An 11,978-nucleotide genomic window follows, 5' to 3' on the forward strand; every position below is an offset into this window, starting at 1 on the left:
CCTATGCTTCAGAGGGGAGGAGCAGGTAGTTTCCACACGCACACCCACTGGCAAAGGTTTCCATTCCAGCTGGAAGGCAGAAACTGGAATACGTTCCTAGAGTGAGCTTTCCCAGCTAACAAAATTACGTTCCAGGACGTGACCAAAGTTATTTTAGTCCCTAAATAAGTCATGATAACGTTATTGTGAAACGTTCCTTCTACGTAGCTGTGGTGTCTGCTGACATACAGTGAGGGAAAAAAGTATTTGATCCCCTGCTGATTTTGTACGTTTGCCCACTGACAAAGACATGATAAGTCTATAATTTTAATGGTAGGTTTATTTGAACAGTGAGAGACAGAATAACAACAACAAAAAATCCATAAAAACGCATGTCAAAAATGTTATAAATTGATTTGCATTTTAATGAGGGAAATAAGAATTTGACCCCTCTGCAAAACATGACTTAGTACTTGGTGGCAAAACCCTTGTTGGCAATCACAGAGGTCAGACGTTTCTTGTAGTTGGCCACCAGGTTTGCACACATCTCAGGAGGGATTTTGTCCCACTCCTCTTTGCAGATCTTCTACAAGTCATTAAGGTTTCGAGCCTGACGTTTGGCAACTCGAACCTTCAGCTCCCTCCACAGATTTTCTATGGGATTAAGGTCTGGAGACTGGCTAGGCCAATCCAGGACCTTAATGTGCTTCTTCTTGAGCCACTCCTTTGTTGCCTTGGCCGTGTGTTTTGGGTCATTGTCATGCTGGAATACCCATCCACGACCCATTTTCAATGCCCTGGCTGAGGGAAGGAGGTTCTCACCCAAGATTTTACGGTACATGGCCCCGTCCATCGTCCCTTTGATGCGGTGAAGTTGTCCTGTCCCCTTAGCAGAAAAACACCTCCAAAGCATAATGTTTCCACCTCCATGTTTGACGGTGGGGATGGTGTTCTTGGGGTCATAGGCAGCATTCCTCCTCCTCCAAACATGGTGAGTTGAGTTGATGCCAAAGAGCTCGATTTTGGTCTCATCTGACGACAACACTTTCACTCAGTTCTCCTCCGCCACACAAACACAAGAGGGTAGGGGCCGGGTGGGCATTCCGCCTCGGAGGCGGATCCGGCTCCGGGCGTGACCACCACCTTTTCTCCACCTCCCCGTTGCGCCCCTGGTCTGGTCCCGCTGACTGGAGCTGGACCCGACGACGGTGGACCAAACCTTACTGGCTCCGGACTGGAGCCGCTGGCCGGAGCTGGACTGGACACCGGTGGAGCGGATTGCTCTGGCTCGGAGTGGATCCGCTGACTGGAGTTGGACCGGACCCCGGTGGAGCGGATTGCTCTGACTCCGGAGTGGAACGGAGTGGAGTGGTGGAACAGGCACGCGACGTGCCGGACTGGACACACGCACCACTGGCTTGGCGCGGGGAGCAGGAACGGGCCGGACCGGGCTGACGACGCGCACCACTGGCTTGGTGCGGGGAGCAGGAACGGGCCGGACCGGGCTGACGATGCGCACCACAGGTTTGGTGCGGGGAGCAGGAATGGGCCGGACCGGGCTGGCGACGCACGCACCACTGGCTTGGTGCGGGGAGCAGGAACGGGCCGGACCGGGCTGACGACGCGCACCACTGGCTTGGTGCGGGAGCAGGAACGGGCCGGACTGGGCTGGCTACGCGCACCACTGCCTTGGTGCGAGGGACAGGAACAGGCCGGACCGGCTGGCGACGCGCACCACTGGCTTGGTGCGAGGGACAGGAACAGGCCGGACCGGGCTGGCGACGCGCACCACTGGCTTGGTGCGAGGGACAGGAACAGGCCGGACCGGGCTGGCGACGCGCACCACTGTCTTGGTGCGAGGGACAGGAACAGGCCGGACCGGGCTGGGAACACGCACCACTGGCTTGGTGCGGGGAGCAGGAACAGGCCGGGCTGGACTGGGAACACGCACCACTGGCTTGGTGCGGGGAGCCGGAACGGGCCGGGCCGGACTGTGAACACGCACCACTGGCTTGGAGTGGGGAGAAGGAACAGGCCGGGCTGGACTGGGAACACGCACCACTGGCTTGGTGCGGGGAGCCGGACTGTGGAGGCGGACTGGAGGTCTGGAGCGGAGAGCTTACACAACCCGCCCTGGCTGAATGCCTATTTCCACACAATATGTGTGAGGCATCAGCACAGGACGTACAGGGCTGTGCACTCGTACTGGCGCTACAGCACGTGGCACTGGCGCAGGATATACGGGACCGAGGAGGCGTACTGGAGGCCACGAGCATTGAGCCGGCACACCCCGTCCTGGCTGCATGCCCATCTTAGCACGACACGTGCGTGGTGCTAGCACCGGACGTACAGGACTGTGCCGGAACACTCGCGGCACAGTACGTGGCTCCGCATAACACGGAGCCTGCCCAGTCTCACGCTTCCTAGCCTGAGTATGGGGAGTTGGCTCTGCTCTAACTCTAGGCTCCGCCAACCACCCTTTTCGCCCCCCCAAACATTTTTCTTGGGGCTGTCTATCGGGCTTCCTCCTCGGCCGGTACCCTCTGTGTTGCCACTGCTCCTCTCTGTAGCGTGCCTCCACAGTCTCCTCCCAAGGACGGCGATCCATTCCGGCCTGAATCTCTTCCCAAGTCCAGGATCCCTTCCCGTCCAGGATCTCCTCCCAAGTCCAGGCTGTCTGTTCCTGGACACGCTGCTTGGTCCTCTTTAGGTGGGATCTTCTGTCACGCACGTTGACTGATGACTCGTGGAACCAAGGCGCAGCGTGATAAGCGTACATCTTTATTGATACACAACACATGAACAGAACAACAAAACGAAACGATACGTGAAGTCCTGAGGTTACATACACCAAACCTTTACGGATCAAGATCCCACAAACTAACTGGTGCCAACAGGCTGCCTAAGTATGGTCCCCAATCAGAGACAACGAGCTACAGCTGCCTCTGATTGGGAACCACCCTGGCCAACATAGATCTAAACGATCTAGAACAAAAAACATAGAAAACTAAACAAAGAAAAATCCACACCCTGGCTCAACATTTAAGAGTCCCCAGAGCCAGGGCGTGACATCATGGGCTAAAACTTGTGTAAACAGGCAGAGGGCTGATCGTTTCTTCTTAAGATAAGTTAAGTGTTAATTGGGAAATCAACCCAAACACTAAATAGGCATATGGCATATATGACAACTGCATTTCGTTGACATTAAGATATTTGGATTCAATAATTTTGCAGGTTGCAATTTTCTCTCAAATCTGGACGCATTCAAGGGGCTCTTGATAAACAGCTAACTTATTTTTGTCAATTGCTTTCAAAATACTTGAAATAGATTTCCCATTTTTTCCAAACAGATCCATTTTAAATGGCCATCCCTACCATTTCCCTTCGATAGTGGGAGTCTTTAAGTGTTTCACAGATATCCTTTAGTTCCTCATTTGATTCTGCAGGGTTTTGCAGCATTTCAAGTTGCCCCAAGGACTCTGACTCCTTTGGCTGCCGGGCCTCTATGGCCTCCATAACTTGGTTCAGAGCAGTCCTGAACTCTGTACGGATCATCTCCAGTTCCACCATTATCCTCTATGGCCTCCATAACTTGGTTCAGAGCAGTCCTGAACTCTGTACGGATAATCTCCAGTTTCACCATTATCCTCTATGGCCTCCATAACTTGGTTCAGAGCAGTCCTGAACTCTGTACGGATCATCTCCAGTTTCACCATTATCCTCTATGGCCTCCATAACTTCGTTCAGAGCAGTCCTGAACTCTGTACGGATCATCTCCAGTTCCACCATTATCCTCATCTCCACTGCTTGAAGATCTGCAAAATAATAAAGACTCAACAGTTTTGCTGCAAGTAGTGTGACAATACAAGCCATGAGTACCAGGCAGGACATGTATCAAGGCCATGTGAAATACCTCGATCAAAATATCCACCCTTCATATATATTAGTAGTATTGATAACCACGTATCTGCTGACAGCCAAACAATTTGGAATTGATGTTGACAATACAAGAGAAGCAACATGTTGTAACATATAGGCTAGCATAATATACCTTTAATGTATCCAGCAGGCATCTCAGAAGCCACAGGCTCATCAAGCAGGGATGGCAGCTCTTGGTCTAAAATATAAGAAAAAATCATGCTGTTATTGAAACTTTCTACATTTACGATTTCGAGATCAATATCTTGATGGCTAAAGAAACCTGATTCTGATGCTCTGTCTTGGCCAGCTTCTTCCTGGCTGCCACTTGGACTAACTGAGAAAACAGAAGGAAAAACATGAAGACATACTTTTCTTTTGAAACTGGCACAGAACCAAACGTGAAGGGATGTCAGTCAGGAGCTCAGTGGGAAGGTTAATGAATCCCAACAAAAATAAATGCTAAGCATAATTTATTTTATTTCATATTATGCTTTTAGTTTGATGGCAAATCCATACAGATATTTACAAACATGGCATCACACTTGTGTTTTACCCCAGAAGAATAGGGTGATTTCACTACTGTTGTACATACAAGTTTCACCCATACACAGCACCACAAGTATTTGGAAAGTTCTAACAGTATGCACAAAGTAGTAATATGACTTTAAATAACCTCATATGCAAAAATATGATGGTAATTGTATTCTATTGAGTGGCTTTAAAAGGTTTGTAAAGCTATAATACTTCATACAATTCAATTGTTTACCTTAAAACTAATTGTTTACCCTAAAACTACAACCAGACACTTACTGTCGCTCTGGCTTGAGGTGGCACATGGCCTCAAGTCGTCTGCATCTGCAACTTCAGAGAATATCAAAGATGTCAAACCATTACGACATTTATAGTACACACTTAACAGATTTTCCTGTTCATCCCATACAGTTGGTAGGAACAGAACTTTGAGAAAGTAGGCTTGTTTATCAGACTTGAAACATTATGTACCTTGTTGTAGGGTCTTTTCAAAGACACTGGCTCTTGAAGTTACTAAAAAAATAAAAAATAAAGAACTGTTACTCTTTTGGTCACTAAATAATCAAGTGTGTCAAGATCAGATGGGTGTCGTAATTTCTTGTCATATCAACTGTCATTAGGTCATGATTTCATGCCTTCTCAATTTAAGACTAGTACGATTGATTACCATCAACTTGCTGATTTTACATTCAATGACCTAGTAGCCTAATGCAGGATCTTACCACTAGGGGCTGGTGGAAGCTGTGGCACTGTACGCTGGGCTTGTCTGGGTTCATTTGTCTTTTTCTGGAGTGCTTCACTTCCATCATCATCTTACGAAGGACAATACAAAAAAAATACTCATTTATTTCATCTACTTCCTGATGCATGTAATACACACAATGGAATAAGAGCAGTTGAGAAATCCTCACCAGGTGGCTCTACATGGAATCTGATTGGTTTAGTCACCGCCCTCTTCGCTGGTTCCTCGTCAGATTCAACATTGGAGGTGTCAACCCCCGTTTGGCTCGTTGCTCTGCCACAGAGTAATTGTCTGTACGTGCAATAAACATTGTCATAAATAGTTTCCTATTAACACTGGCAAACCGGCTATTGAGTATTTGTAATTCACATAGTAATACTTTCAGCCAATACATATAGTACTTAAGAGGGGGAAGTTGCTGACTCTACTGACCAGGAGTGGGTTGCACCAGTTAGACGATAAGGTGTAAGAGATAAGTTGGACCTACCTACGCCCGACGTAATGATTTAGAAAATTGAACAAGATGCGACATGACTAGTCATTACATTTTAGTCATTTAGCAGACGCTCTTATCCAGAGCGACTTACAGTTAGTGAATACATTTATATATATATATATATATTTTTTTATACTGGCCCCCCGTGGGAATCAAACCCACAACGCTGGCGTTGCAAACGCCATGCTCTACCAACTGAGCTACATCCCTGCCGGCCATTCCCTCCCCTACCCTGGACGACGCTGGGCCAATTGTGCGCCGCTCATGAGTCTCCAGGTCACGGCCGGCTGCAACAGAGCCTGGATTCGAACCAGGATCTCTAGTGGCACAGTTAGCACTGCAAAGCAGTGCCTTAGACCACTGCGCCACTCAGGAGTCATGAAACACTTACCTTGGAAACTAGTTATAGATATATACTATACGTCTACCCCACATTACACTTAGTTTTTACACCCTGGCGTAGCAAAAGCTATTACTTACAACCAGGTGGTGACACAGGTTTACGCCTGGCTTAGAACATATTCTACGTTGTAACTAGCCTTACGTGTAGGAGTATGTTCAACTGATGCAACCTGCTCCAGAGCCACATAACCAAGCATACATGGCAATATAAACGGGAGTGGATGGACACAGTAAAATATTATTTTACCAGTTGATGAAAAAGATGGAAATTCTGTACTACTCCCATAATATTTTGTCAGGCCGGTCTCCTCTCTTAATGGCATTTCTTGGCAAGTAGCAACAAAGGACCTGCAAGATATGAGACACTGTTTAAAGTGAACTATTTATCCATCTCTTTGCCTAAAAAGGGTAAACCATTTAACTGATCAACTCACCCCATCTCTCTTCTCCACCCACTGCTCTGGTACAACTTCAACTTGGTCCTCCTCAAGTATAATAGCTTGCTTAACAAGACTGCTCTTTGCAATGAGATGCATTTGTGTGCTCCTCGTAGTGGTGCGGAAAGTCCAATACAGTCTTGAGTCACAAGGACTCAGCGTGTAAGATTCCAGATGCTGAAACACCCTGCAGAGGTAAGTATCAGAGGCATCTTCTTGGCTCACTACCTCACAGCATGACCTATCATTAAGTATGTAGGCATTGTTTGGCCGTCTCATGTTGATGACCTGTTGGCGGGGAGAAGCTCTAACTGTGCGTTCTTGCACAAGTGGCCGCCTCCCTGAACGGACCATCTTCTTTAGTTGTTGCAAGTAGTTCTCAAACTTGAAAGCACTACAGTTGTCAAGGCAGCCAAGTTCTTCAGCATCAGCAGTGAGGTGTAGGAGGGAGGGAACATTATACACGAGAAATGTGTCTCCATACAAAACCCTTCCCTGCTCCACAAAGAAGTTCAGTAAAGCATGAGCATAGGCACTGTGGATTGAAGAAAGTTGAGGAGAAACCAAAATGCACATGGCCCCACTGAAGGCCATGAAGTGTGTGTACTGTTCTTTAGACCAGATTCTTCTCAGCACTACTTTCCCAGTATAGAGTAGAAACTGTCTAAATTCTGTGGCCTTCCAACGGTCAAGGTCATCCAATCGCCGTTGTTTGCGAGCAAAGCAGTCTGGAATTGAATCCTTTAGTCGGTTTAGCTGTTGACTGACCTCCTTGACTTGCACCAACGCCAACCTGGCCCCAGTCTTTCCCCTAGTCCACATCATCAAGAGCTTCCGGGTTACTCCGAGGCAACAAAGGTGCATATAGTCAATTGGGAATGAATTCACCATATCAATGGGGAGGATGCAAAAAGGAGAGGTTTTCCCTTCATGGTGATGTTCTGGCTGTACCAATTCCCTAAAGGATTTGTCAGTTCTGAGACACAGGTTTTTTACCTGTGGGTACGTCATCCTCCCATCATACCTGCCTTTTTGTGTGCACCCGTCACAGCCATAGTAGCCAGAATACATCATTATGCATTTTACCATGGCTTTTGCAGGGGCATCACGTTACAGAACAAACTTTCACTTGCAGTGTTGTGTCTCCCCACTTCAAGCCGGTCTGCATCAACTCTTTAAGCTCCAGCAAAGTGTCATTGAGGAATTCCAGGGAGCTTGGTTTCCATGATGCCATTGCAAGTGACAGAGGAAACACTGTGGGTGGTGAGAGATTGATAGAGCACAAAAGTGGCCATAATGACATATTGGTACTTTTGAACAAAGGGAGACCATCCAGATTAAGGGATATTTCTAAAAGATTCAAATCTCCAACCACTGATTTAGGATAGATGCTTAGATGTTTCACTAACTCCACCTTCACTTTAAATCTGACAAACTCCACATTAGACTTGACTTCAACAAAAACATTGGTCGTTTCTAGGAGAGTTTTAGCAGTGGAAGGCAAATCTGGGTGACCATTAGACTGCAGCATCTTCAGAAGTGCATCAACAGCATTGTGTTTCACTTGGGAATCACTTATCCAGGTTGCCAGGTCCTCTCTGAAGGTAGAATATTTTTCAACATCATCATTGTCAGAGTCAGTTGTCTCCTGAATTGCACAACCAGCATTGACTTCAGTCTCTGAATCTATGTCACTGTGTGTTGGCAGTCTTGGAGGAGTACCACCTACTGCCTGGAGTTCACCATCTGACTCTTCCTCAGCGTGTGTTGGCAGTCTTGGAGGAGTACCTTCCACTGCCTCAATTTCACTGTCTGACTCAATTTTGCTGTCAGATTCAGTAGAACTGGTATCTTCACTCTTGGTGTCAGACTGGCTGATGGGACTAGATCCACTTTCATTGTCATTTACTTCCTTCTCTACCCTTTTTTTCTTAAGGTTGGTTTTCTCCCTTGACAATTTAGTCCAGATTCTATTGTATTCTCTCTTTCTTGAAGTACTCGACATTCGTATTACACCAGAAGATTTAACAGTCTGAAATTGATGAAACAATGATATGACAATGGCTCTACACATACAGTACAAAATGAAATTGGACTGCCTTACTTGTCCATTTAAAATGAATAACCAGTTAGACAACACATAGGTTTACCTTTTTTGAAGACATTTTCAATCTTTAGAACACTAAGTAAAGAAACGGAAAGAACATGAATCTCTACTACCCAAGACGTTATCCATAATATCCATCTTGAATCAGAACTTAAATGAGGAAAGAGATGACTACAGCTTCTCAGGCTACCGTGACACTGCAAGGCATTTGGAGAATGTTGGTGTTATAGAACGGATAAATTGTACTTCTTATTATCTGGATTGTTTAAATTTAGTCAGCCCTGTAGTAAAAGTGTATGTACTCAAGCCGTAGCATGCATTATATATTTTTACGTGCTTATGCTAGTAATAGACCGATGTTGTTCTTCATCAGGACCTAAGAACACGATTACTCAACCCTGTAACACAGGCAGTGGTTACACGCAGCACTATCCAAGTAACGTAGCTAGGCTAAACTATCTATTAGCCAACTGGCTAATTAGCTAACTGGCAAGCTTCCTCGCTAGTTAGATAGCCTGACATCATCAAAATGTCTTTATCTGGGGAGCTGGGAGTACACTAAGTTACTTGGTTTAAATAGTACACGCCGGATAACTTACCTTTCGTAAAAAATTCCAAGAGGTGAACTGTGTTCGGTCAGTCGGAGTCAATGGCGTCTTCGCTGTTCAGCTGTGTTGTTTCACTTTTACCAATTAGTATTGTAGCGACCCGCACAGACAGCTGTGTGTTATGTGTTAGGCTAGTAGATGGTTGTGTTGTACCTACCAGTACCGAGTGTTCGCGGGGTCCGACATGTCAATCAACCTCCTATCTGCCAATCACGGGAATGCCTGGAATGTTCTGATGCCGGGCATCCTGGCGGTTGGCGGAGTGGCGTGGAGGGGGTTGGGCAGGGGGATGGAGCATTGGAAGTTAAGACCAGGTTTAGCCTTTGTTCTCTCTCTTTTTACGTCTGGGCTTCACAAGAGAAGGTCACGATTGGCTTGTGGGTTATCTTTCATTTATTTGGCGTGGGCTACGGCCAAACAGTAGCCTGTGTAAAGTTGGTTTAATAAACCGTCCATTCGTAAACTCAATCCTCTGTCTGGACAGTTGTTCTTTTATGATCTAGTCAGGTCATTACATTGGTGTCAGAAGTAAAAACGTTGATAAAAGTTAGCCAGCTAGCTAGCTGACTTCTGTGGCTAGCTACCGTAGGTGAGAACGGGGGTTGAAGATGCTTCGAGGGAATCCGAAAGTGAAGGTGGAGGTAGGGGACGATTATGGCCAAGGAGGTGCGTGTGCATGGACGTCGGGGGTTCTGGCTGAAGAGATCGCCAGGGCATCGGAGCCCAGAGGCCGCTTGAGGGAGGACGTTAGAGTGATGGCGGCTGAAGCGGGCATGTGTGCTTCGTCGACTGTGTTTCGCGCGGATTCTGGTGGGCGGACCGAAGGGGTGACGTCGACGCGGCGGGACGAGGAATCTGGGGCTCAGGATGTAAACAAACATGGCGGCGCCCAGTTCCCGGCTGCGTCCGTATCCGTTAAGACCCCGAAGTATTCCGGTAAGGCGGATTGGGAAGCTTTTCATGCTCAGTTTGAACTGTTAGCTCATTTTAGGGGGTGGTCGGATGAAGATAGGGCACTGCAGTTGGCTTTATGCCTCACGGATGAAGCTCTGGCCTTTTTTATATTGATTAGCCCCGAGGACAGACGTGATTATGGTGCTTTAGTGGGAGCACTGAGGAGGCGCTATGGACAGTGTGTACAGCCCGGGCTACTGCGCTCCGAACTGAGTAATAGACGCAGGCAGCCTGGAGAGCCTCTACGGGTGCTAGCTAATGACATTGAGAGCCTCTCTCGGCGGGCATATGCTCACATGCCCCCCTCCGTGCAGAGCGAGCTAGCACAGGACCAGTTCATACAGGCGCTCTCTCCTACGGAGCTGCGCATACAGACCCAGCTGGCTCATCCTGAGTCATTGCAGGTAGCCTTGGAGATGGCTTTGGAGAGGGAGCTGGTGTGGGCTGGGGCTTCAGCTGGGGCTTTGGTGGGGGTGCAGGGAGACAGACCCTCTGTGCGAGCTGGGGGCAGAGCAGCCCGGAGCCGGAAAAGCCTGCATGGGTGGCTGAAATGACAGAACTCATTCGTGCTGTGTCGCTACAGGCGGCACGAAACACACGCCCTGGTCCCAGGGTCTGCTGGGGTTGTGGCCAGCCAGGCCATCTGCGCCGAGATTGCCCCATGTCCCCCAGAGCTCAGGGGAAACGGCTCGGGGTCCACATAGACCGGGTAGTGCGGACCCCTGGCTTTCTATCCCAACCACCATCTTCTTCAGGAGGAGCCCACCGGCACAGACGGGGAAGCAAGGCTCCACTTCCCCCAGAAGCAGACGAGGGCAAGCGGATGGAGCCTGTTGTTGTGGTGGGCCGGACCTGTGTTGGGGACTTTTGTCATGTCCCTGTCACTGTGGAGGGGGTGCCCTGCTCCGCCCTGGTGGACACTGGGTCCACAGTAACCCTGGTGAGGCCAGATATTGTGCCAGGTTGGACTCAGTGTGAGCCTACAACTGTGCAGCTCCGCACAGTCACAGGTGAGCTGGCACCCATGAAAGGGAAGGGAATAATGACTCTGACAGTAGGGGGCAGGACTGTGCGTCATCCTGTGTGGGTGGCGGCTGTGCAGGACCCTTGTATCCTGGGGTTGGACTTTCTTAGGAGCACAGGCTGCCAGTTAGACCTAAATAGGGGCACACTGAGCTTCCAGGGAGGGCCGGAGGTCACCATGGCCCCTAATGTCACATTCACTCAACCCAACAAACCCTTTACTCCAATAGTTAAAGCAGCAGAGACTCATGGCTGCCCCCCTCCCCCACATCTGGGTGTGACTTTTCCCCAGCCCCCTGTCACCTACGGCGTTGCGTTACATTCCCCACCTACCTCCACGACACAGTCCTCTGTGAGCCCGGGCCGCGCCCCCCAGCCCAGCTACCCCAGATGGGAGGGGAGAGGACACTGTCTGCAGTGAGGGAGATATGGGGGAGGAACTGTGTTGGTCTTGACCCCGAGCAGCAGGAACGGTTGAGGCAGTTGCTGTTTGAATTCAGAGACAGCTTTGCGCTGAGTGAGGAAGAGGTGGGTCAGACTCATCTGGTGCAGCATGAGATCGACACAGGTGATGCTCGACCTATCAAGATGCGTCCCCGCCGTATCCCGCTGGCACGCCAGGAGGCGGCAGACAAGGCTGTGTTGGAGATGCAGCGGGCAGACTTCATTGAGCCCTCAGACAGCCCCTGGCGGCGCCAGTCGTCATGGTTCCGAAGAAGGGGGGCAAGCTGAGGTTCTGTGCGGACTACAGGCGGCTGAATGAGGTAACCAGGAAGGA

The sequence above is a fragment of the Coregonus clupeaformis genome, unplaced genomic scaffold (genome assembly GCF_020615455.1).
Source record: "Coregonus clupeaformis isolate EN_2021a unplaced genomic scaffold, ASM2061545v1 scaf0722, whole genome shotgun sequence".
NCBI classification, from domain to species: domain Eukaryota; kingdom Metazoa; phylum Chordata; class Actinopteri; order Salmoniformes; family Salmonidae; genus Coregonus; species Coregonus clupeaformis.